This window comes from Epinephelus lanceolatus, chromosome 2 (assembly GCF_041903045.1).
Source record: "Epinephelus lanceolatus isolate andai-2023 chromosome 2, ASM4190304v1, whole genome shotgun sequence".
Taxonomy (NCBI): domain Eukaryota; kingdom Metazoa; phylum Chordata; class Actinopteri; order Perciformes; family Serranidae; genus Epinephelus; species Epinephelus lanceolatus.
Genome location: NC_135735.1, coordinates 33177439 through 33205088, shown reverse-complemented (window position 1 = coordinate 33205088; position 27650 = coordinate 33177439). Strand labels below are relative to the sequence as shown.

The window sequence follows — 27650 nt, the reverse complement described above, 5'->3', positions numbered from 1 at the left end:
TCTATTTGGCAGTGATGCAACTGAGATTACACAGCCCTTTGGATGGAATGACCACCCTGCCTGGAAAAACAGGTGATTCACTGTGGCGGTGCCAGCCAGCTGCTGTGGCGATGGCCTTGGTCCCCCCAACCCCACAACCCCGCAACCCTCCACCAGGAAGCATGATCATTGCTTACCAGTAAACTGTCTGTCGGTGGAAGGAATGCAGTGACAGCGTGGAGGAGTCAGAGTTTATGATGTGGTCAAGACCTAGTCATGTTTCAGGCAAATGAGACAAGTTCTCATAAACACAGTGAACGACAAGTTGACAAACTGAATGATTCACGTCGCAGCCCTGAGGCTCACTTCTCCTGCTGTCACTGATATTTCACATCCAACTAGGGTCTGCGCTAAATATTTGGTTTGCCAGGTGAAACAGAGTTTAACAGCAGTTTCTCATGATTAATTGCTATAGCCCTGCAAACTTAAACCGATTTTGTGACAAACTCACTTCCTAGAAGCTTGAAAATGAGTGTATAATGGTGCCTTGCAAGTAAGTTTTGCTCCAGACCTGTCTGTTCAGCTGAGTGTGACATCATCTCCTTGTTTACCAAGGACAGCACAGCAGAGCTTGTTTAGGGAACACTTGACAGACTAACCACATCCTCAAAGTCCAAACACAGTTAGCGCGGAGAGCTGAGTAAGAGACCCAGTTGTCATTGGTTCTGATAAATGGACCTTTATTAACTGCAGGTAACAGCGCTGCTAAATAATGCTGCTGTGTTGACTCAATAGTTCCACAACATCTGGTCACAGTCAGATGTAGCCGCTGCCTTTACAGTCATCATAGTGAATAAAGCCTGTGTCAACCACAATCATGCATGATTCCTCATGAACAGGGGGGGGTCAAGTCATGGCTAAAAACAAAAAGTCAGTCTTAAAGTGTACCGTGACAACAGTTAAGGCTACCTAATACAAAATATTCATAATGAAAATGTCCAACAATCTGTTACACTGATCGTTATCCCCTTGCAGCCCCTCTGAGTTTGAATCTGGGTGCAGTCCCAGTCTACGGAGAATTACTGCAAAGGCAATCCTGGCTGGGGCCCACTGGCCCACGTCCAGAGGAATACACTCTGTGAGGAACGTTTAAACATGAGATCGGTCAGGCTGGGAATGGACCTCTTAAGCCATCTTCAGCACAGACATTTCTCTCTCCAGGAAAAAAAAACACACGGCAGAGCTGTTTAGTTGCACTTAAAGGTCTATACAATTAATTGATCGAGTTGGCAAGAAAGTGGCTGACGGTACACCGCCAGCCGGAAAAAAACATCCAATTAGAACAACGTCTCAAGGCTACGCCATGAGGAAAAGTTGGGATGTTAAAGATGTAATAAAGCTACTTACATAGTAATTATACTCGCCATAACTAGGAGATACAAACATGTGCCAGGTCCAATTAAATGCTTTATTCCTCTTGGCTGAGGAAAATCTTAAATTATGCCTGCAACGGTAACAAAAAAAAAGACGAGTGTTAATAAATATCAGAATTAGGTGTGCAGCTGCCCAATCGATAGCAGAGCTCTTAGTCATTTATAAATGTCAAAAAACAAAGTGAGGCGCTGCAGCATGTGTGACTGTAATTTAATTCCTTCCAAAATGGGTAAATTATAGAAAGATGATTTGCTGCTGGGTCAGGCTGCATCTACTGAAGCGAGAGTCATCAATAAAATGTAAAGCAGACAGCGCTCCTAAAGGACAGGAACAAAAGCAAAAGGAAAGATGTCTTGTGAGCATTTCAACATTATCCAAGATAGTCCAAGTATGAAATATGGACAAAAAACAGATAGTAAATTCTGTATTTAAACAAAACATTATTTGCCTACGACTGCTTTTAAATCCAAGACTGACAGCTGTGTAGCACATGTAGACAACAGACAATACCGTAAATATTGTATTTTAAATTACTTCCAGTGTTTAGTCTCACCGCAGTTTCGTGAACTAAAGTCATACCTGATTAATTAACTGTGAGCAAACATACTGGACAGGAGACAAATGACACTAGTTGAGTACAGCCATGACAGATACAAGGTCAAGGCTAAATAAGTACAAGACAGACTGTGTTCCACCACATTAAAGGAGCTGTATGCGACACTCATATCTATGATTCAGAGTCTGAGCCAGGATTGCCTTCACGCGGCTCTCAACATGGAGGTCGTCCCTGTTTTCTGGGGACAGTCCCCATTTTTGTTGGCCTGTCCCAGCTGGAGCTGTCCCCAGAAATGTACCTCTTTTTAACTACAGTGCTGCCGACTCCCTCGCATTGACTGTGAGACCTCTAACTGATAATTGAGGCTAATTGCATGTGCATATAAATGTTTAGAAACAGCTGACATCTTCGACAAGTACAGGCTGATTACTACACTTACTTCGTGGTGTTTTATTCAACAAGTTATTAATGATGCATCATGTTTTAGACATCCCTCCAGCCAGTCCACAAAATCAGCAGCTGTCTTTCTTTGCAGACAGCATTTGTTTTCATCTCTCTACCTCTACAAGTCGATGGTTAGTTGCTGCTCTGTGCACACAAAGGACACCACGGGCTCGCCATTCTGCCACTGTAGGTCAGGACAGCACTATCAGCAGCTAGCAGCTAACAATGCTAGCAGTGCTAACAGCACGAACAGCACCAACTACAGCAACAGTGCTGACAGAGCTCACAGAGTTAACATGGGTGGGAGACACTGATCTGCCTCAGTGAGTTGGGACAGTGGCAGACAGCAGTTATTGGCGAGCCAGTTGGACACACTGGGACTCACATGCACTAAAATGTACATGCAGCTGGACCAGCTATCACAACAAAGAACAGAGAGGCTCAGATTACAGCACACAGAGGGACTGTGACTTCATTCTCTGCTCAGAGCGCCATTACTCCACTGTATCTTTACATGGCATATTGTTTGCTGCTGTATTTATGCTCTGAATGTCATATACATAACCTTTATAGCACCCTTTTAAAATGTACTGTAGAATGTTTTAAATACAGAGGTATAAATGTGAAAAGCTTAACACAAGTGCCGTCAGAATTACAGGTTGTTTCCTAACCTTAAAGTTAAAAACAGAGTGTGTTTGCTCTCAAACACTGATTTGTTTTCTGCCTTGTGCGTTCCAGACCACCTGCAGCAACGCTTCTGTCAAAGCCAAAGGGAAAAAAAAGGAGCTCTTTTCAGCAGACGAACCAGAGGATCGCTTACATTGTACTACTTCCAAAAACCAATATTTAACCTCTAGTCTCATTGTGTTTCAGCTTTGGACTCGACGCACATCTGATTAAGCTGAGGCCTGACTGTTTACTGAGGCATGGCATGAGACAAATCAACATTAGAGCTCATTAATCGTTGCGAACCGAAAATTTATAGCGTCTGTAAAGCTCATTTGTGGAGCAGAGCATGGCTGCAGCGAGAGGTTGGGCACCAGATGCTGCCAGTTACTGTAATTGCACTCTGAAAGCTGCTTATTGAGTCAGCTTGAAAATGTACATTATGGTATACTGTCATGGAGAGATGCAGATGTTCAGGCACACACACACACACACACACACACACACACACAGATTTATTTTTTATTTTTACAAATTCTATTGACTTCTATTAATTATCTAACAGCAATTAGCGACTTCTTTTGTGTCCACAGGCGAGGTCATATAGTAACTGATACAGTGCACCTGGCAAGTAGCTTTAAAGCAGGTCTGTCTGACTTACATACACTCAGCCTTGCTGGGTAAACACACATGGAGAGGAAGTAGACGGTTTAGTTTGAACAGCTCCCAGGACTGATAGGATTTATCATGCCTCAGAATGAGTTCTAGAGGTGAAGTACACTCTGTATGACGCAAGTCCAACACCCTGCTTTCACTGCTTTTTTTTGCATTTGTGTAAGAGAGAAGAGTGAATCATAAAGACAGAAAAAAGGGAAGCAGGCAAAACATCAACTTATAAGTGCAAGGAAATATATGGAAACTGTAGCTGCTGCTGCAATTGAGAGCGGCAGTGAAAAAGCAAAGCCCTTATCCCGATGAGACTTTTAAGACAAACATGTTGCAGAGGACAGAGCAGGTGCACGTAGTTGTAAAGTAAAGGTAAAGCACCTCCAGTGTAGCAGCCATATTTAATCCAACCAAACTACCAAGACGTGTGTCCAAAGTGTATGCACTACAATGTATGTGATTTTCTATGAGCCACAAAACCAGTATAATTGCATCATGGCACCAACAGGTGTTGGCACATGAGAATATTCAATAGGCTCAGAGTCTGTGTCAACACAAGGTACACCATAATGTTCAAAGTGCAATGTTTCTATTACAGTCATTCGAATGTGTGATTTCATGCCTTAATTCAGTGCCATGAAGAGCCAAATCCCATATTTCCAGCTCCTTCTCTTTCATGCGTAAGTGATGTTGCACACCATCTGTAGTACTAAAAACACACACATACATGTATATGTCGCAGCATCCTCCATTATCAGCTTCTTACCTTATTGCTGAGGAAATTGCAGCCTTGGATGTCTGCTGATCTTCACAGCTGAAAAGACCAATGGTGGACATGTGTGAGACAACTGTACACAATGTGTGTGTATATATATATATATATATATATATATATATATATATATATATATAGATAGATAGATAGATAGATAGATTTTACACAAAAAGATAATTACAATCTTTCCTGTAAATAGGAATGTAACAAATGGATCCCGCATAGGAGCATTGCTGCTCCGTGGAGATCTCCAGGCACAAAATGCTCAGCATTATATTTTTAGATATTTGTAATAGGCTGTGCCATATGTGGCGGCACATGACGATACCCCGAGGCAAAACAAAATGAAGATATGCAAATTCATTAGAATCTTGCTGTCAAGAATAAGGAGACAATTACAGCTGGTTAAGTGGATGACTGCGAATTCAAAAGGCGTGTTCATCAAACACAGAGAGGAAAACGCAGTTTAGCTGCTTTCCCAACGCACCAATTTAAATAAGGTTTTTTCAAGCAGGCTGGAACGTGCAGTATAGGGAGAACAAAAAATATTACAGTAAAATAGCATAATAGGACTGCATTGTTAGATACATAATTCAACACATGAACTACACGTAACATTTCTAACTTGTTATTGGTGGTTGAACTTGAGGTGTCCTACTTGGTAGAGGCCAAGGCAAATATTTACACCAAGGTTTTCTATAAGGAGGTTTGTAAAGCATTTATTGAGGCCAGTCAGGGCATTTCTGTTGTCGATCATATCGGCTCCAGAAATTCAGCTCGCTCAGAGTCAAATATTTTGCTTATTTTGACCCATTGCACTCCAGGTATGGCAGCTTTCAAAAACCCCCACTGTGCTCTGAATCCTGCCCCAGCTACACAATGTTTTAACAACCACAAAGCGGCATGAACAAATACAGAGCCATCAGCACTCAGATTTAAAGATATCCAACTGACAATAGCATTTTTGGGGTTTAAGATTGGTCACTTAATGCAAATTGTGGATATTCTGCAGCACATATTGGAAGAACTGCTGCTGGTTGATTCATTTTATCAGACAACAGCTCATCCTACAGAGTCCTTGGTTATATCAGCCCTCCCTGACCACAATAACGGGGACAATGGACTTGCAAATCTAAAATAAACTTAAAATCTAAGTAGGCTGCATGACAGCAGCTGCAGCAGAATCCCTGCTCTCCCTGTGATGTCCCTCTATGGACCTTACAGCTGAATCAGTTCTGCTTTATGGGGCATGGGCCTTGAAAATGTAAATATCTCTGGGGGGAAGTTTTGGAAACTGTCACTGTCAAGAAAAAAGACATTGCTCCAACAGTAACAAATCATCACAGCTATGCAGAGCAGTCACATAGTTTAAACTGTTAAAACTGACTTTCTGTTTCTGATTATTTAACACACAAGGTTGTTTTTGGTTTGTTTTTTTAGCATGACGCGGTCAGAACTTTTAACTGCGAGATCCTGACTCCTCCAGTAACCACCAGCTGCGGCTCGTTTTACTAACGAGCTGCCAGCTACATGTCTGTAATCAGCTGGCTTGTTTATGTAGAGAAAGACCCACCACTCTGTTGGTCTTTTGTGAGACCACAAAAACACAGTCCACTGTCTAATCTTTGTAAACATGAAAATAATACGGAGTGGCATTTCTTTCGACGAAACCATCTTTGGCTGATTGTAAAGGGAGCATTCACCAGATGACAGACAAGCATTTTGCTCTGTAGTTAGGTCTGCTCCAACAATCAACAGTAATTAGCTACAGCTGGATAAATTTGCAGGCAATGGTGTAGCTATTATAGCTGTCAAAATGGTCAGCAAATAATCCTTTATTTCACCTCTTACATTCTTTATTTATCTATTTATTTAGTTTTTAAGGTTGTGGCAACATTACACATACTTTAGAGCTGCAATGATTAATAATTGATCAAAAGAAAATTAATCACCAACTATTTCAATGATCACTTCATCATTTCAGTCATTTTTTAGGCAAAAAAATCAAATATTTGCTGGTTGAAGCCTTTTAAATGCTTCTTTTCTTTATCATTTATGTTGAACCAAGCAGATTCAGTGCCTAAGGCAAGTGACCCCTGTGTTTTAGACTGTTGGTTGGTCAACAGAAACAACTGGAAGATGTCATTCTGGTCTCTAGGAAATTGCGATAAGCATTTTTCACTTTGAGAATTGATCGTTAAAATAAATGTTAGCAGCCCTAACATACTTCCAGTTCCGAAAATGTACAAAATGTACATTCAGTTTCATAGTTGTTAACTAACTTAACAAACCCCAAGACAACTAAGAGTCACCAACTTTACAAACACAACACAAAACAACAACTCAACAACCCTCAAGTTGCAGTTTTAATCTACGTCTGTGACAACATGCATGCATTTCACACATTTTCCCCCAGCAGCACATAGGATCTATACAATCAGCACAGTTTCAAGGTGGGCACCCAAGATAAGTGTCACCCCCTCAGCGTCTGACCAAATGTCTCGGCTTGTGTTCCTAACTTATGACATCAAATAATGGCCAGAGAAGTGTTTTTGCAAAACATTTCAATGTCACAGTGAAGGTGACCTTTTGTTTTTGTGAGGTCACAGTGACCTTGATCTTTGACTCAAGAATGAACTGATAACAATTTGATAGTCACAGGTCAAAGTGGAAGAAATTCCTTCAAGCTAACATGTTCAAAATAATGAGACGGATGCAAGGTCACAGTGACCTTGACCTGTAATCTGTTAAATCCAAAAACTAATAGGTTCACCTTGAGTGGACATTCGTGCCAAATTTGAAGAAATACCCTCAAGGTGTTATTGCGATATAGTCTTGAGAATGAGACTGACAGACACACAGAAGAACGGACGGAGAACCCGAAGACATAATGCCCTTGGACATAGCTATCGCTGGCATGGATGCCTAAAACACCCCCCAAGGCCGACATAATTAGATTCAAATTATGAGGATGTGCTCCATCAGTTTCCAAACTAATCAAAACGAAGTCCAGACCAGAGGGGTCCACCGTGGCCAAGACTGGTTGCCGTGCCAGGTGTATTTCAGCTTTTCCAAAAGGAGTATTCGTAATATCTCCTTATATCAATCGTCTAGTGCAGGGATGTTCTTAGAGTTGGGATATTCTTAATGGCTTGAAGTGCATTATAGTTGTTTGAAAATGTGGCTCTTGCACTCTTTCAAACACCTTCTTCTGCTTTTATAAGTCAGTAAAAACACAAAGTCTGCTCCATCTTCTATGCTGTGAAAGCATCAGCAAGTCACACAGCAGTCACAATCACAGCAGTGACAAAGCCAAATGTAGTCAAGTACAACATGATCTGCAGTCAGTTTGGTACATGTTTATTTTGTTGTGGTTTAAGTCTCCAAATGTGCTGGACTGGAATAATCTATGGCAGGACAACTAGAATATTTCACAATGTGCAGTGTGGATTATTACACCTATCCAGGCTGTACAGTATCATGCCCACAGCCAGAGTTAATGACACAGGCTGCAGCCACTCCACTGACAGGCTGGAGACTGATGGGGGACAAGTGAGAGACACTCTCAAGGTGGATCACTGGAGGGAAAAGCTGCAGGCTCTCCCTGTCGTGCAGGTCCCCCCCCCCCAGGAGGTTTGGCACACACTGCAGATACACCAACACTCAAAAACACACTCAACAAGACTGTGCTGTCAGCAATGATGCGTCAACCATGCAGACCCATACACAGGTAAGGTGATTTGTTTTTACACGCAGTGCAGGTGAGATACGATTAAGTATTTTTCACAGGAAAACAGAACTGCCACATTTTAATCCATAAATGAGTCCATCCAAGGGCCAAGAATTCCAACAATGTGGGTGAAATCCAAACAGCTGCAATGTGATGAAAGAAAACATGGTACCAACCCACTAACCGCCATTAACGACCTCTATCCGGCTTCCAATTACCTGCTTTCTCAACAGACTCCAGCTAAGTGTTAGCTCGGGCAGCTAGCAGCAACAACCTGTCCCTTGAGTGTCATTGACTCGCTGACACTGGCAGGGAGTAGGGAAGGTTTTGGGTTTCTTACTGGGGGTTAACTGATTCAACACAGTGACTCACTTTTCAAATTCCACTGAGAGGGACAAAAAAAGATGGTTTCCAGCATTGTACAGCCACTAAAGAACAGCAACTAAAGAAAAAAAAGGGTTAAGGAGGTGTCCTGTAAAATTTTTTTTCTTAAAAAAAGGGGCAAAAAATTGATGCAGCGAAAAAGTCACTTTTATTCCATGCATCCATCTTTCTTGTCCAAACCTGGTGTCTACATGACCAACAATGGAAGTTGACAACAATTTGAGCAGAGATTCAGGTGCGTTATGCTAGTAGCGGCTTATTAGCAGACTTATGAGGCCTAGTAAGGACTGAGCTTACACTCAAGGGACAGGTTGTTGCTGCTAGCTGCCTGAGCTAACACTTAACTGGAGTCTGATCCGAAAGCAGGTAATCGGAAGCCACATAGAGGTCGTTAGCGGCGGTTAGTGGGTCTTAGCCGTGTTTGCTTTCATCACAATGCAGCCGACATTGTTGGAATTCTTGGCTTTTGGATGGACTCACTGACAGATTAAAATGTGGCAGTTCCGTTTTCCTATAGAAAAAAAAAAAAATACTTCATCTTATCACACCTGTGCTGTGTGTGAAAACAAATCTCGTTACTCCACACCATGGATGTATAAAGAGAACTGGATACAGCCCTGGAGGCAGGGCCCCAGTCAGTCCCATGTCATTTTGACTTCCCAGGTATAAAATTACCCAAACTTTCCGCATCATGGGGCCCATATATTAGCAAATGCACAAGAGACTTTCGCCGGCCGAGCTGGCTACTTCTGGTTAAGGTCTCAACTAACTTGAATGAGGGTGAAATTATTTAATCGTGTGGTTGTTCTAGACTTTTGAAATGTTACCAGACCGAATGGATCAAATATCTATAATAAAACAAGTCACATGTTTTGGCGTTCAAAAAGATTTATCCATGGATTATCATGCACCTCTTTCCCAGTGTACATCTATTGGAAAAAGTCTTTTTGGGTCCAACGGCATCATGTCACAGACCTAAAAGTTGTAATTCCACTGTTTGGCCACTATGTCAAATTGGCTTCACACAGCTTCACACTCCCAGATTTTTTTGTGTTTTATCTTCAGCTTCAACTGATGTTGCCTCCAGTAATATCACTTGAGGCAGTTTTCTTTTTCGCATATGCAGTAGTAATCTACAAGACCTGTAAACAAGTATCAAATGTGTAATGGGGGAGTTCCTCTTTAATTTGAAAGACAACAGGAACTGACATTTCGTAAAAAACATTTGCTCAAATTGGCAAAGTATCAAGATACCTGATCCAGTTTCACTTTGACATTTAAATGATACTGTTATACATCAAATTTACTTTAACTGCATCCTACAATGTTCATGCTCCATAATAGTAAGAGGTTACTAAAGATGCCAAGTCACAGGGCCTCATATTATATTCAACCCGCATCAAAACATTAGAGGGAAACTATTTCACAAATCAAATCATGACACAATAAGAAAGGGAGTCTCTAGAAAGAGCTGAAAATAATGTAACCAAGGAGAAATGCTGAGCATTTTGCCTCCAGGAAAATAAACTTGAGCACCCGAATTAAACAAAACACGCTGGAGGAGAGAGAACCCTTATCTCACACAACTTAAGAGACATTTGCATTCCTGTAATTGTCTTCCCTGAGCCTGGGGGGGGATTGCTTTGAGCAAAATCCAACATGCTTAGTTTAGGAAACACCACCTGGGGGTGTGGAAACTCTAAGAAACCACAGTGACTATGTGCCTAAAAATCCACTTTAACTACCAGTATATTTTGATAGATGAATTCCTGTCAACTCTGTCAAGACCAAAAGAAATCACAGGAAATAAGCCTGGTGAAGAATTGAATGAGAGGGGAAACTCCTCTGGCCCCCTGGGGCTTCCAGAGGTGGGGCGCAGGGGCACATCGCCACTGGCAATCTTAAGAAGCACAATATGCCACTGGAGACTTCATTGTTGCGTCCGTCCTGCAGTTTCATTAATCACACGCTGCAGAGGAGGACAGAGTGGGGACAGGTCAGACAATGTGGTGCCTGCCTGAGAAACACCTCGCTCCAGCCCCCCAAAAATGAGGCTTTAATAAAACTGCCCACTATGACTCCTCAACATCTCGCACCATCAACACAGCTGGATTACACACAGGTCAGAGCGGCGACTCCTGTTATTTACCTAAAGTGTGTGCGTGTGAATATGTGTGTGTGTGTGTGTGTGTGTGTGTGTGTGTGTGTGGGAGGAAACACAACACAGCCACCAAGCAGAAACATGAATTTGAATTCAACCTTTTAACCTGATTTATTACACACACAGTTGAAGCCATTGAGCAGCTCTGATAGAACTAATGGGGGCTGGGTGCTATGATCCTTGCTGTAGGCCACCTCAAAGAACAACAGCAGCTGCACACTGAGGGGAAAGCATTACTCATTCCCATCCATATTTCCCCCCAAACTCTTGAAAGATTTGCACAAACAACCTTCTCTTAAAGGAATAGGTCAACAGTTAGATGAGAGGATTGATACCAATCTCTTATCTGTCCATTAAAAGTGCTGTATGCAACAGTCATAGCAGCAATATAGCAGCAAACCACTATTTGCTATGTGCAGATATAGTGGAGTAATAATGTCCTGAGCACAATGAAGTCTTTCTACCTCTGTGTGCTGTAATCTGAGCTTCTCTGTGGGTTGGCCACAGGTATACTAAGTACATGTGTGTATCCCACTGACTAGCTCATCTGCACTTGACGGCTACCGCTGATATCTAAACGTTGTCATCGCTGAAGTGTAGTGCCCACCCTCCAGTTTCCCCTGGTTACAGCCCAGTCTACAGAGGTAAATGTTGGCTTTGTACATTTCTGCAAACCATGACTGACACATATCATATGCATCATATCAATGCTTTTAAAGTGGCGCAATATATGAGCTGACTTTGTCAACAGGAGGTGTGAGGGAATGATGGATGGTGTGTTACCTAGGCAAGACGCCTGCCAAGTCACCTTAGTGTTTCAAACAGCTTTTTAGGCACCAAACATGGGTTTTTAGGGACCCGTTGCTGGGGGATGGGGGAGTGTTGTGCTACAAAAAGCAGTTGTTTTTTAGTGAGACATGCTCCATTTCCAGCAAGGTTGTGCCCCAAAAACTGGGCGTTTTTTTTTTTTAGCCAAAACACGATCTCTTCTTAACCATAACCAAGTGGTTTTTATGTCTAAACCTAACCCCACGTTGACATGTAAAGTTATAGGGTATCTGTTACATATTAACATACAAGTAATGTAAATGTATTTGTGTTTTTCAGAAATGTACAACGCCACCATTTTTTCTTTACGAATAGGCTGCTGGTTAACACCGTTAGCTCTGTCAGCACTGTTGCTGTTGTTTAACACCGTTTATGGCGTCAGCACCATTAGTTGTTAGCCGCCAGTTCATCCCCCTTCATGTTGAGAACCGTGCCCAGACAACTCATACACTCTGAATTTTGCATACAGCCCCTTTGAATATGAAGTTATACTAGGGAGAAGTTAGCTTAGCTTAGCCTAGCATGAAGACTGGTAACGGGGAAAACAGCCAGCCTAGCTCGGTCCAAGATACAAAAAGAAAGATTTTTAAAACCACAATGTGTCATTTGAACAAGTTGGTTTTCTTACATATTAATAAAATGAGATACTAGTGCTATTGAGTGAAATTTAGAGGGGGTGGTAGGTGGATTTTATTACCTTTGTACAAAGTCAAGCTAGCCATTTATCCATTTCTAGTCTTTATGCTACACTAAGCTCTCTTCTAATCTAACTTTTGGCAAGAAAGCTAATAAGCGTGTCTCCCACAATGTCAAACTATTCCTTTAACTATTTGACTCCATTGACCCCAATTATGACATCACCAGAGCCAGTTGCAAATTTTAATCTAATGCACTACATCAGAGAAAATCCTGTGTCTCGTGTACCTTGGCAAAAGAACTTTAAAATGCATTACCTTCTCAAGTACACTGAAGTGTATAAGCATCTAAAAAATCCATCCAAAATGTGGATCTAGTCAAACATTCTTCAATTTAATACACATTAGTATGATAACTAGCTCAGTGCAGTTATTTTGCTGGAACATAACCATCTCTACAACCATGTCCTTGGGCATTAAACATTAATATCAAGGGCAGTACAATCATTTCAGTCCTCCCCGACATCCACACACCTCTTCCATCAGCTTTACCACACTGCATTAAAGAAACCCAATGCTGAAGCCTGAAATTTGAGAAGCAACACCAAGAGAAAAACAGACTGAGGACGATGCTGCTGCTGCTTCCCATTTGTCTCTTTAGCAAGGGATTAAAAGTCCTAAATCATGGCAAACATCACAGCTCAGCCTCACAGCACAGACTGACCAAAGCCCACTAACTAATTCTCTGGTGTCTTCCGCTGATCTCATGGATAAGTAGCAGACCCAGATATGCAATTAGCTAAATGGGTCCATGGGATCTGGGCTTAATAAATGCAGGGTAGAGGGGGAGGAAGTTCCTGGTGTGGTGGGGGACTCATTACCCACCGCCTTCTCACTGGGAGACACCTGTCTGAAACTGCACTCCTCAGTCATATAGAGCTGATTAGGCTCTAGAAAAATGAGACTTACAGGAAAGTAGAGACAGAAAAGGCACCCATGTAAAATAACTGATTAATGTGCAAATTTAAAGAGTTCTATTATAAGTGAGCAAACATTCATATTTCCTGCCACCTGTGTGAAGCTGATAATGTAACCTTTTAGTGCAAATATCAGCTAGAATTTCACTAACAGAGAGAGTTAATGACACCAGTTTTCAGCAGAACGCAGCAGTGCACCGATCCCAATAACAATCTTTATAAACTGCATCTCTATAAACACAAACCATCTGCCTTCACTGTGTTTGTGTACATATGAGGTAGCAATATATCTTCAACAGAAGTGCAGACTGACTGTGGGAACTGAGTCCTGCAGCAAGAACGAGGACCAGAGAGGAAATCAAAGAGTAGTTATTCACTGACCTGGAAACAGAGAATATTGATGATGATTTCCTGTTTCAACTAAAGTATATCATTTCATCAATACCTGCTGGCTGCTATGGAAAAAGTAATAGGAATGTATTTCAGGGCATCAACCCGTGCAGTTAGTTTTGTTGTTATCCATTATAGTTTTGAGATGTATCACGATGTATAAGATTTCTGAGGTGCCCATAACATTAAAATGTGCAATTGTCTTTTATTCTGGGGTTTATCATAGGACACTCTCTCCTGACAAGGACTGGGCTCTTTTTGGATGTTCAAAAGACTCTTTAACACATCCATCATACGTGCAGACAGCTCTTTCAATGGGCATGGTGCTGGCCAAAAAACTCATCAAATCCAGCATGCTTCAGAAACAGGCTGTGTGAACTTGTTTCAGTTATTCACATGGAAAAACTGTGATTTATTCATCTAAAATGTGAATATAATGGGAACAATCTTGGGGTCCTCTTATGCAATATATGGACTCAATGAGTGCATCTGGATGTGGACCACATCTGGATATACATATTAACTTTATCCTTTATGGTTTTCTTGTTCCTGCATACTCTAATCCGTGATGGGCTGTGTCTGATAATCATACATGGATGATATGTATTGCTATGTGCTTTTGTGTTATTAACTCTTGACTATGTTGTATTTAGGTGTCAAGATCCCTCTTCCATGCGTGTGTGAGTGTTTGTTAAGGTTGGGTTTTGGGTATGGATTTTTGTTGGGGTTTATGGTCTCTCTTCATGGACTGTTTGCCGGCCACTCATACGTGATTGGTCAGTACTACTCGGACTAGTACAACTGGATTACAAACAGAAACCAGAAGGCTTCCGATACCAATATCTTGTCCCGCTATCTACAGATTATGCATACATGTGACAATATCTGTTAATAAAGATTGATTTTCCCAGTGAACATCTTTAATTTGAACTATTTTCTATAGAAGAAATAGTTTCTATGCCTCACTCTGTCCCCAATAAAAATCTAAAAATGTATTTTGCTGTAGTTGACGCCATCAAAAGGCTTGATTTGACAAAGACACTCAGTTTATTTTCACCTAAGACAAAAGGAAAAGCAGCAAATCATCACATTTAAGAGGCTGGAACAAGACAATATTAGGCAGCTTTGCTTAAAAAAAATCTCTTAAGCAATTCATTCAAATTATAAGGAAAATAGTTGCTGATTATTTATCTTTTTCAATTAACTAATCACTTGCCCTCTAGACTTAATAAAGTAGTAATAGTATACATATTATGAAAATGCTGTGCACTCATAAAATTAAATTCCCATACAGCAACAGTAGCCTGCACATCACACTTGCTAAAACCCACATAAAGTGGGACAAACAGTGCATAGGTCTTTTATGAATCAACCTAATGTGACTCACAAATACAGGAATAACTACAGTAAATATTCCCTGAGCCTCGTCTATACCTCTGTTGGGTTTGTGTTCTTTTACCCCCTTTTTTGGAGAGGGGGGGGTTGAGGACATCTGGAGAACAGCTGTTGCTTTGCATCACATGCGAGCACACATATATACACACACACGCAGTTGTTACATAGCCTTGCCATCAGGGGTTAAGGGGTCAGGAGCCCTGTGTCCAGACGCACCATTTAATCTGCTCTAGGTATAGACAATCTCTGGAAATCAAACACCACGCAGCCACATTTACACACAAAAATAGGCACGGATGCGCCCACACACACACACGCACACACACGCACACACACAAAAAGACACACAGGGCAGACAGAGTCCCTCTGGTCTCTCTTCTATACAAGGCAAGTATTCGACCCTCTCTTGGGAGGGCAGAGATTCTCAATGATTAGTCCTGCCCTTCCCGGGGGGGGGGGGGGGCACAGCTACTAATTCAATTACACAGACCCTCATCCCTCTTCGGGCCGACTCCCAATTCCATGAATGGAATCAGACCCATCTAGCAAAGTTGGGGGTGGGAGCAGAGATGCAACAATGTGTTTACATTTGCTTTACACTTGTTTTTTTTTTCTTAGCTGGTGAGGGGGCCCCTGTGTGAGTGTGCATGCGACTGTGTGTGTCCTGTTGCCCTTTGGCTGAGCACTGTAAACTAATGTGAGACAAAATGAAGTGAGAGAGTTTCCTAGGCTCTCTGACAAGCATATAAAAAGGTGAAAACCACAATTTTTCAAGGTTCTGAATGAAGAGTCTACAGTCAAGTGATGTTAGAGCAGAGCATCAGTGCTGGAATTCAGTATGAAAGATGATTTTTTGGAGGGGATAACTTATTTTAATACCACAAGGTTAGGAAAGACTGGCATAGGCACAAACCCTGAGAGCTAAAATTCAGTGCTATATGAGGCAACAGAGACCCGGGCTGCAAGACACAGTGCAAAAGGCGAGACATCATTGGAAATGAGGAGGATTATCTAAGCTGTTCCTTATAGCCTTAAAACAAATTCCCATACCATTTCAAGTGATAGCTCTCTGAAGCCTACACTCTGCACTATTTGTCCTAGGAAATTGCATTCACAATGTTCCTCTCCTCTGTAGCGCTAAATGAAACGATGGCAAGTGTGCCCTGCTTACCATCCTCAGAGGAGCCGCCATAAAATGACAACTGAGGACGCCAAAAGCACATCCCAACAATCCAGCTGTAACAGAGAGACTACATTTAGTGTTGAAATTAGGAAGGAAATTGAAATTTACTGATCATAAAAGCAATTCATTAACCATTGAAAGAGTTCTAGTAACCTTTTTTCACGACACATAAGACAGTTGTACAATTCTACTCGCCATTAAGGCCAGCATTTCCAACCTAAATGCTCCACTTGCTGTGCATTAGCACCCGTTTCCTTTTGGTTACTCATTAACCAGCACTCGTCCTGAGGAGAAATGCTGCCATGGAGAACTCCCTTAAAATGTTTGACCCCGTAAGGCAAGGTCATGTCAGAAAGCTCCTTCCCTCCTCCATCATCATAAGAGCTGAACAGAGACACAGCCAGAGAGCTGAGAGATAAGGGGCTAAACCGTCACTGTCATCAGAGGCGAGGATGTCACGCAGCAGGACCGGGTTTAAATGACACTAAACACCACCACGTGCAACTGCTCGCTCATCGAGGTCAAACAATCTACCCTGAACAACATTTCCAGGGAAGCCTACTGAGCTGAAAGGTTGGGACCTCGTCCAGTGTTTCCATCGGGCCATGCTGGTCATGGAGACACCGGTTGCCAAGTAGTCGTGGCATAGCAGAGCAGCTTGAATCGAATCCCACTATCTAGCGCTTTGAGTATGATAGATACTGTGCTCTGGTTACAGCGCCTGGTCACTTTGCGTTAACTCCAACACCATCTGGAGCTGCGATCTTTAATGTTCCTACTGCACATTGTCAATTGGATCCATGTGTGCTAAAAATGTTTGGAGCAAAAACAATTAAGACATGGAGGTCTGGATATTCCCCAATTCTGCAGATAAAAGGCCCAACCACAACTACAAAAGTGTGAGGCATGAACAGAGAAGGCAACACATCATTTTATGATTCATGTGTGTATATGAGTCATAAAGGCATCACTACAATCCCCCACACCCTCTCATTTTTTTTTAAAATTTTTTCTTATTTATTTTAGTTCTTTTTTTTATTTTCATATTTGTTTGTTTGTTTTATTATTATTTTACTAATTTATTAATTTTATTAATTTACACAGTTAATATTTATGGTTGTATTATTTTCTTAACCTCAGGACTGTGACAAAAATGACGACATTATAATTGATAAAAAATAATTAAATTTCATTATTAAAAAGAAATGACAACACAACAAATGAGAATTAGGGGTGGGGGAAGAAAAAAATCGATGCAGCATAGTAACGCAATATTTTGCGTGTCAATATTACATTGATACAAGGATGCCAAATATCGTTTTTATTATTGTATAAATTATTAATATTGCAAATACAAATTAAACCTTTGATATATGAAATACATTTTGCTGAAAAAAAAAAAAGGTTGACGTGACATAAACGGACTGAAAACTTTATCTTTTTAGATAAAACAGATGTTGATAATGTTTTTCATTGGGGGCTTGATTTGCAGTTGAAAAAGGCTATATAATATATTAATAGCTATATATCACAATATGTTGTTGTAAAACAACATATTGTTGTCACAATACGTATTGTGATAATATCGTATCGTGCGGCCACAGTTCATGAGAATGCTGCATAAATTTCTTTAGATAAGTACTATCGGTAACTGATTTGACATGAGGGAACAATTCTGTACACTTCTGGCAAAACTTTACAACACAGTGGGTTGCCTCTCATGCTGGCCTGCACACATGGGCTGCTGCTGTCCTCACTCTCAAACTCATCCCAACAAATGACCCATAAAAGACGCAAAGGCAGCCGCAGAGGCGAGTACATCATTTACTAGACACAATAAATCTTCAAAGCCCAGTTTAAAAAGGCAGTCTCACTCTGGCGGTCCTGCAGATTAGGACGGGCCGGCTCTCTTCATGAGCTACCGACCTAATCTTCTTTTGCATCTCAGCCGCAGAGATATGGGAGTCCTCTAATCCGCTCATTGGGTGGACAGCTGTGAACAGACGTTTAACTGTCTGCTACTGTAGCTCCAGCCGCTTTGGCCTCCGAAACCCAATTCAGTCAACAGCTATATGGATTGGCATACATTTTAATTAGGATAAGCACCGCTCTGCCGTTCCTTATCTTTTCCATTAGCACTTTTTGCAGTCAAGGTTTTTTTAATGGATGAGTGCCTTTCTAAGTGTGACACTTTCCCAACCCATTTGAAAAAGTCCACAGCAATTCCAGGGGCAAGTTGATGTGATAACAATTGCAGGCAGGTATGCCAGACGGCAAGCCGGGAGAACCAATTAAAAAGCAGCCTGGCGGCTGGGCAGAGGCTCGGGGACACTGGAGAAGAAGAAAAACATGACACGGGAGGTAAACTGCCTCACAGGGCTGCGGCTGCCTATTGTGGGTGAACAATCCAGCAACTCCAAGCCCGTTTTTTTCAGTGCTGTCTGCAAAGTGAAAGCCTGGCCCCTTGCTTGTCAGTTCTATTGTTAGGAGCAGGCAGGAGCCGCTCCCCATTCACCTCATACACATTAAATACTCTGCATTGTTTGGGGAGTCAGATGGCAATGGCAGGCACACATGCTCAAGAATGTGCGCACACACACACACACACACACACACACACACACACACACACACACACACACACACACACACAGTTCTTGCTTTTGAGATCAGATTGTATGAAGAGAAGGAGATGACTTGAAATATGGCATGATTGCAGCAGCTAATTTAAGTGGTAAATTATCTGACTTTGCATCTACAGACACTGTGTAATAGACATAAAAAGCATTGGATCGTCAGTGAAGGATTGGAGGCATTACAGCACACAGCAGAGGCACCATCATAGATTTAAGACAGATTTTCTGCTAAATTGTTGGTTCCAATCAAAATGTCTGCAGCCTTAGAGCATGTTTTCACATTTATGTCCAACAGGTGCTTGTATCCGCCAAACCATTACCTGCAGAACAAAATATATTCCTCACTGAAACTGCTTGAACTCTCCTTTTTAGCTCATAGCCTAAAACATGAATGCAATCATTCTGGTTCAAGTCCTCTCACAGATTTCATTCTTCATGTCTCGTGTCACAAAACACACTCTCTGTTTGTGGAAAATCCCTCCTGTAATCAGGGCTTGGTCTGATATTTTAATAACTTAAAACTGCCTAATAGGCTTAACTACACGGCAAATTATCTGCGACAAAACAACTTTTCACAACTGCAAAATACCATTATCTGATTAGTCTAATAATCTAATGTACCTAAGTGTAACGGAGATAAACATGTGGCACAAAATGTAGGTTACAGCATTCCTAGCATTTACAGTGAGAAAGAATTAAAGGGAGAGTCTTCCTATGGCATTGCAGTGAACCATTTCACCTGTACACAAACAGTTGCAGGCCAATTATTGCTCATGATGTGTCCTTGCAGGTAAGTGATAGTGAAAACTAAACTCCAGCTAAATAAGGGTCTGGTGACCTACTTCCTGTCATCACAAATCACGCACGCGGAGTCCATTTTTTAGATACCCAGACGGCCGCTATGAAAAAAATTCAAAATGTCAAGCAGGTAGTGTGAATATTCTGTCCATCAATACGCCGCCCGTCATCCATTTACCAGATGTGTGTGTGCTGATTTACAGCCCACAGCAAGGCAACCTGTGTCATTTCATCCCTGCGACTGGGATGCAGCCAAGGTGTTGACATGCTCGCTAGCCGTAGGGTTGAGAAGAGAACGGGCGGAGTGGTGAGAGAAAGATAGGGGTGAGAGAAACTAAGAGGGGGTATATTCTGGTGGCAGAAAAAGAAAGCGAGTAAGATAGAGAGAGAGGAACGTGTGGTGGTGGTGGATTGAGCTGAGGTTTGGGAGGATGAGAAGGAGATGGGGGAGGTAGGGGGATGGCTGCTACTGTTTCCTGCTTGGTCAGCAGACTGGGGCTGATTCCAGGATGGCTTATCTTTCAGCCGGAATACCACAACCGTACCAAAGGCAGGGATAGGAGGGAAGGAGGAGACCAGCATTATGAATCCAATGCTTGCTGCAGACTGCTGGGATTACCACAGTGAAGATGACAACCTCAACTCTGAAGAATTATATTCCTGAGGGTGGACTTTATCTCCAGCAAATCCCAAAAATGCTGCCCAAAATGTGACAATAAACAATGTTTTTAGCTCTACATTTAAGCTTCGTAGCCTATACACTTCCCACCATGAGTTTTTTAAAAGTAGAATTAATGGGATATAAAATGTCATCACTTAATAATTTTATTCTATGAGACATTTCTGTGAAATTTTGTCATGAATTCTTGAGTTATAGCCAAAAACATGTTTTTGGGGTCACAGAGACATTTGACCTTCAAAATCTAATCAGTTCATCTTGCTGTCCCGGGGGACGTTTGTGCCAAATTTAAATAAAGTCACTCATGGCAATCTTGATAGATTGCGTTTACAAGAATGGGACGAATGGATGGACAACCCGAAAAAATAACACCTCATGCCATGGCTGTCGCCAACATGGAGGCATAAATAGAAAACCAAAACAATGGGCTAAAAGACCATTTAAAGTTCTGCAGAGCTCAGGGGAACTTCGAGTGATAATTGACCCTTCGCTAAGTCCCAACCCCGGACACAGACTGACCAATCATGGCATAGCATCAGGCCGGCTCAGACCAGGGTCCGACAACAACACAGCTGTGCTCCATGTCGCTAATATTATCAGATTTCCTTCATTTTCAGGCTGGTTTTGTGGATTTCGAGCTAAATGTTGTGCCTGCGTCACGTCGAGTATTAATGACACTCGCTACCTGGAGAGGCCGGAAGGAGTAATACATTTCCTCCAAAACCAATCTGACAGTTGTGGACCAGTCTGACGTCCTCTCTGTCTGCTTCTCTCTGAAATCACTTTTTATTTTAATTATTTCATCAGGGAGTGCAGGTAGTTACAGTGTGGGCTCCATGCTCATTCAGACAGCTTGTTGGACCATAGCAAAGGGGTGGGGCTTAGCGAAGGGTCAATTATCTGTGGGGTTCATTGCTACAGGCAAAGCCTTCTACATTCAAGTAGTAATGCAAACTATCATGAATATATTGATTATAGCCACATTTATGGAGATATGAGTGTATCAATCTCCTTGTCTACCTTTTACAAAGAAAGCAAATTAACTTATTTTCAATTCCTTTAAATATCTGTCCACCTGCCTATTATATAAAGTGTGGAATGTGCAGCAGCCCAAAGCAAGCAGGGATGCCAGGTTGCTCAGGAGTGTTCACCTGCTCCCACAGCTGCATGAAAGTAAAAGGCTTGGCTGCACAGTTAACAGAACTCCAATCAGGGAACAAGCTGCACTTGACATCAGGGAAAACAGATCAAAAACAAGAATCCCATTTCCCATCTGCCACTTGTAACTGGCATTTAAATCCACCATCCTACCAACGCATGTTGCCAATTCAAAATCAGCACTGAGTCTCTGTGTGACCATTCCCTGAAGAGCGGCCAGCAATAAATTTCCCACCTGGTGTTTGCCTACTAGCCTTACAAACACAGATAATCTTGTCACAAAATGAGAGGATGCCTGACTTCAACTTTTTAAGTAACAAACAGGGAACTCAGTCCACAAAGGGAGAGACATCATTCAATCATGTTGTAGGGGAGGTGACGGGGTGGGTGGGGATGCCCCCAAAGTAATTTCCCTGAGGGTGTGCACTGCACCGGGGAGATAAGTAACTCAACTGAGGACAAGGCTGGCATTCTACCCCGAGTCCAAAAGACAAAAACGCCCAAGTCCATCTAAAGAGAGGAATCTGACAATGCAGCATTTGTCTCGTTGCCAGCTGGAGAACAAGCTCCCCATAGACACGTCAATATGAAACACTGCAAGCACCAACTTTAAGCTCAGAAGATTACTATAAACAATCTTATTTTAAATTGGCAAAGCAGCAAAGACTGATATTGGATTATCTCAATTAAATTCAAACTGGGACAGAAGTGATTATGCAACTGTTTGCAGACAGTGGCCTCGGAAAATAAGTACATAGTACTTGTGAAACATCAAATCCCTTGCCTTTCATTAATCCTACACTAAGAAAAACACCAAAAAGGTGAAGGTAAGGCCTTGTTAAACAATCAGCAGCATGCAGTTCATGCAGAGTGCCTTCAATGAACAGTCTGATTCAGCGGTAAACTGTGCAGCCACGCTGATCACAAAGCTGACACTGAATCTGGGCATTGTAACTTATGACTTAGCACCACCTCCCACGACTGGCATCCACCATTCAAACGACAACTGTGCTCCTAATAAACCTAAGCCTCGTTAAGGAATTAATATAATGTGTTTTCCGTAGACAGATGGTCTCGTTTAAGTTTTTAAAAGCAAAGACTCCGAACATATTCAGCCCCACTGTAAAAGATGCTATTAAAAAAATTATTTCCTCATCGCCTTCACATCAAACCCAATGGAAACGTATCTCTGGAGACACAGGAGCACTTAACATTTAATACTGTTTACAAATGTAGGTTATAAAAATCCAACACACCCAACTCTTGGACAGCCACCTGACAGCTGGCACCTGCAAAAACCGACCTTCGTTGGTACAACCATCTTAACTGACTAGCTCTGGTGTCCTATTAGCTCATGATGTCATTCATGTGAGATAGCAGGATATAATAAAGACATTTAATCTAAAATTGTAAAATGTTTTATTAGCAGGCCTTGTTGATAGGTCTCATTAATGGAGTGAAGCTACAACCAAGGTGCACCTACTACTAAACTACTACTCTGGTGGAGGTATGATGTTTTTTGTAGGCAGATGTAGAAGTAAGCACAACCCTGGTTCCCTCGACAAAAAGCCCGAGGGATTTTTCCATTTGGTTTTGGATTACGGTACAAAATAAGCTCTGCTGCAAACAAAGGTTTATGATATCTACACATTTCATTCAGCAAGATAATCTTCAAGGACATCTAACCAAAAGCAGATTTAAAACACCCATGGACTTCAAGAGGGGGGAATTGGGGATGCTAAAATGCTAACTGATTCCTGGTTTTAGGACTCATCCCTGCAGCACTCCTGCTTTACTACAACCCAAGCTAGCAGCAGGTGGGACGCTTGACTCCGACAATCTCCGCTGCTCATAACTTTACTGACAACGTCCACCAGATGAAGTCACTTGGAAACAGCTAATGTAACCACTGTATCCATGCTGCATTAGCACACACTGCCCATAGCACAGCACACAGATAAAAGGCTATTTTCAGCCACTTGATTAACACTGAGCTTTCCACATGTAATGTAAGCCAGCTGCCACACTCATAACACTGCCTTTAAAAAACTGGAGCAATGTTTACAGCACCGCATAGCAGAGTACACTCTGTTTGAGTGGTGTTTCGTCTTCTCCTTTCTGTCCCCGTTTTCTACTCTGAGAGGCCTGGCAGCACTCCCATGTACTCTCCCTTAACTAATAAACAAAGAATGGTTTCCCTTATATAGCTCTATTCAAACTCTACGGCCTCCACAAGCAACATCAGAGGCTCACAGAGAGGTGGAGAGTGCAAGCAAGTCTGTTCCAGACACACAGATTTCGGCCAAGGGCAAGGAGCACCATCGGTACGATTGTGTAACAGTTGTACATTAACAGCCACTTTAAGAGCTATTTCTGGTGCCATCCATCTGCAGAATTTTGCAGTGTCAGGCTGGGTATGTTTGAGAAGAGCGTTGCAAAATGAAATGCATCTGGCACAAAACAATCTTAAAAAAGCAAAGTGTCACACATCGAGAAAAGGAAACTGACTAAACACTTTTCTTGCAGTGGGTCAGAGAAAGAATGAGAGACCCAGAGCTGAGAGACGAGGCTCATCCTGCCAGTTCAAAGTGTGTGCTAAAACCTTTTCACCTGCTTGTGGTCGAGTGGCACTATGTGCAATGGTGCCAACAGTTTGCAGTTTGCACCGTGGTACACTGTATGACAAAAGAGAGAACTCGATACTAATCACTGTGAATACAACAAGCATGAAGCACACAAAAAAAGAGACAAAAAAAGAACGAGAGATCGTCTGTCAGATCTGTCATGTCAGATCTGTATGGGCTTTAAACAAACACTGACACCCAACTAAACTGTCTTGTCATAGAACAATATACTTACTTGAATTTTTCACTTTCAATTATCAGGCAAAATAACGACCTGTCAAACAAATTCAGTTACAGACAATTACAAATTCTTTTTTAAGAGTTGTGCAATTGTAGGTGACGCCTGACTAACGGATTTGAATAACTCAACTGGATTAAGCATTGTGGCAAAATAATTTATATTCACATCAGTTTTGCATATAAAGATCAGTTGGGGAATACCTTAGGAGCCTGTGAAAAAAGCTGTGGAACAATATCTTACTTGGACAACACTTTTCACCATTACAAAATAACCCAAGTGATGTCACCAGGGTTATCTCCGCCTTAGCTTGGCGACTACAAGTTTTTAAACTGAAAGACTGTTTTACAAAAAAGTGTCTTGTGCCGCTTTCCTACTGGACAAAAAACCCACTACAACCCACTAACATTTGGCTTTTGTATTTAATGGGAAAGGTTACAATCGGCATTCACTCCCACGACAGATGACTCTGCAGTAGTCACAGGTATTTATTGGCTCCAGCTCTGATCGGCTTCGATCGGCAGGGCTAGAAACAGGACACCCATGCAAACATGCTAATTTTAGCCCCTTTGCCAGTCCAATGCAATGACACCCCGCCACAAAACACTGTCTGTCTCCATCCAAGCAGCGGTCAAACATCCTTCAAAATTTAGTCTCCACCAACTTTAAAAGAGGGACTGAATAAGCAAGAGATGTAAAAAAAAAAAAAAAAAAAAAAAGAAGTAGCTACCATCACATTTTCGCTGGCCTCCATACTGCTTTCTGCTGTTTACTAACCTGTTTTCCACCCCATCCATTTAATTGAACCTGACACACCCTAAGAAAAACAAACAGAGAGGCATACTCGTCTACTGCTAGCTATGGGAAGGCAGTCTATCACCTATTTTGAATGGGTTGTCCATGTTTAAGAAAAACCTTCATATCAATAATGGTCTTCTAACTATCGCTCTTTGGCTTTTACTCAAATAAAGGAGGGTTAAATAAAAGTGAATGGTGCAACACAGCTGATACGCTACAATAACCTACTCCATTTTCACTCTTTGTTCCCTCCAAAGCCAACACTGTCAAGAAAGTTTTAGGTTACTTAGCAAATTCTTGGCTTAGTGATGTAATATTTCAATTCATTAATAATAGTAGGGATGCTACCAAGTATTGGCCGCTGATGTTTCAGCTGATATGCATGGTCAAATAACATAAGGAATATAAACTATAATTTTGGGAGTGTAGTACCATAAGTTGTTACCCTTTGCCCCAAGGAGGTAACAATGAAAAAAATTACCATTTTTTAGTAAATGACTGATGTTGTGTTTCAAAAACATGGGCCAGAGGTGGCCATTGAACAGGCCGGGAGGGTCTGGCACTAGCCCCTTTTACAATGCCAGATTTTCCACAAATGTTTTGCCGGCAAGGTAGTCATACTGTCGGAACCCTTTTAGTTTAAACAGACCGAGGTGGCCTTCCGCAACTTGTGAGAGGAGCTGTTGATGACGCCGCACATGCAACCCACTGGCAGTGGATAAACAGGAAACAGCTGATAGCAGGAATTAGCGAGCAGCTAGTAGCAAGAGGATCGCAAACCAGACAGACGCTGTAAAGATGAGCAACTGCGGAGACAAAGAATTGTGCGCCCTCCTTGTCCTCGCAAACAAAGAGGCCATTAACCAGGAACGGTGAAGAACAGGCCGACTTATGAGAGAATCGCCGAAGGGCTGACCAGCCACGGCTTCCCTCCCACGTCACTGTTTACGTCACACGCTGAGCTTCACGTTTTGTTACTTGCTCACGCCCCCCATTGCCCCGAAAAAGGTGCATTCTGTATAAACAAAAGCAGGTAGGTGGCATTTTGCCGCACTCCCAGATTTTGTTTTTATACTGCCAATGCTGAAAGACTGATTGGGCTTTCCTGCAAATTTGCACAACTCCTATCTAAAAAGAGCTACTGTGTTGTTCCTAAAGCACCTCTTCTTTTTGCATTCTATGGGAAACAAGGATTCAGCACACTGATCAAAGAAAAGAGAAAGCCTTTCACAATAAGAATGAGAGTCTCCTCCTCCTCTTTATGATCAGACTTTGGGATGATCTTAGAATCCAGGGTGTTGTTGACACCATGACATTTCTCAAACTTCACTGGGTTGTCTGTTGGTTTGTCTGTCAGTGGGATTATAGAAGGTCCGTGCTCTCCGAGTGCCTTTCTAGTTTGAAATGTCTTGACATTTTAATGAGATAAATACTAAGCTGAAAACACAGATTCATTTTTTGGTCATTAATGACAGCCAATTTCATCCAGCACACACAGCGCACCCTGGATTACAACAATCCATTCATTACACTTGCATATCAGGAAGAATTTGTTCTCTCTGTTCTGCAACACTGGGACCATTTCAGCCCCTCTGCCAACAGGGTGGCCTTATACAGCGGGGTCACTCCCCATGCAAGTTAGCTACCAAACATTTGTAGCAAGAATTTATCCTTATGAGAAAACCAAGAATAGATGCCCCGGGCCGCGGGAGGGCTGAGGAGGCGCGGAGGGGTGGGATACATTTCCAGCACTCCCAGAATGTTCACTCACCCTTGCTCAACAAAGCTCTGAGCGCTGAAGCTCCGCACTCACTTCCTGGGGAATTCCAACGCAGGATTACTTTCACAAACCACAGCGTCACAGGGACTAAAATAATTTGATGAGTGGTGCAAATGTTGAAATTTGTCAACAAAAAACAAACATGTTGAGTAATGAGAAGACCATTTGTTTGTGACTTTGGGAACTGATAGTAACAGACAACTGCTGAGGAACCTTCAAAGCAGCAGAGGAAACTTAGACGCAGTCAAGCCTTCTCTCATCTTTAAACTACAAGGATGGGCTACAGTTTTCATTGGCAGAATCATCAAAGCTGCATGCGCTCATCCCCGTCTTTTATTTTTGGTTGCAGATCCAATTGATATCCTGTCTTGTTCAAATGCCAAGCCTTATTTTTCTCCCCTCGCAATATCTACTGTATAGATATGGCTTTAGACTGCACTCTTGTATAAAAAGTCAACTTGCAATAGTGTTTATCTCTAAACATTTGATGTTTTGTGATTCATCTGCAGTACTTGGAGCCACACACGCAAACACACTTCAAATAAGATACCAAAAATAACCACAACAGGTTGCATTTGGCATCAAATAGTCCACTGAGTGAATCTAAAAGAAAGCACTTTGCCTAGGAGCACTTGTTATGGTGGAGAGGGTGTTACATGGTTCACTTCATAGCTGCATACTCTCTGATTTAGCTTTCGGAAGCAAACCAGCAATCTCTATGTAACAGGCATGCTTC

General features: G+C 41.9%; 1 protein-coding gene across 3 annotated transcripts in view; it reads right to left on the bottom strand.

Moving 5' to 3' along the window:
- Positions 1-27650, bottom strand: part of LOC117251962 (talin-2) — a 120145-nt gene that overhangs the window by 86034 nt on the left and 6461 nt on the right. For 2 of the 3 annotated variants that reach the window (XM_078160862.1, XM_078160872.1), the window contains exon 2: positions 4512-4559. The exons of the other annotated variant lie outside the window; for it this stretch is intronic. The gene's annotated coding sequence lies outside the window, so the exon portion shown is untranslated. The remainder of the gene's footprint in view (positions 1-4511; positions 4560-27650) is intronic. 3 annotated transcript variants of the gene reach the window in all.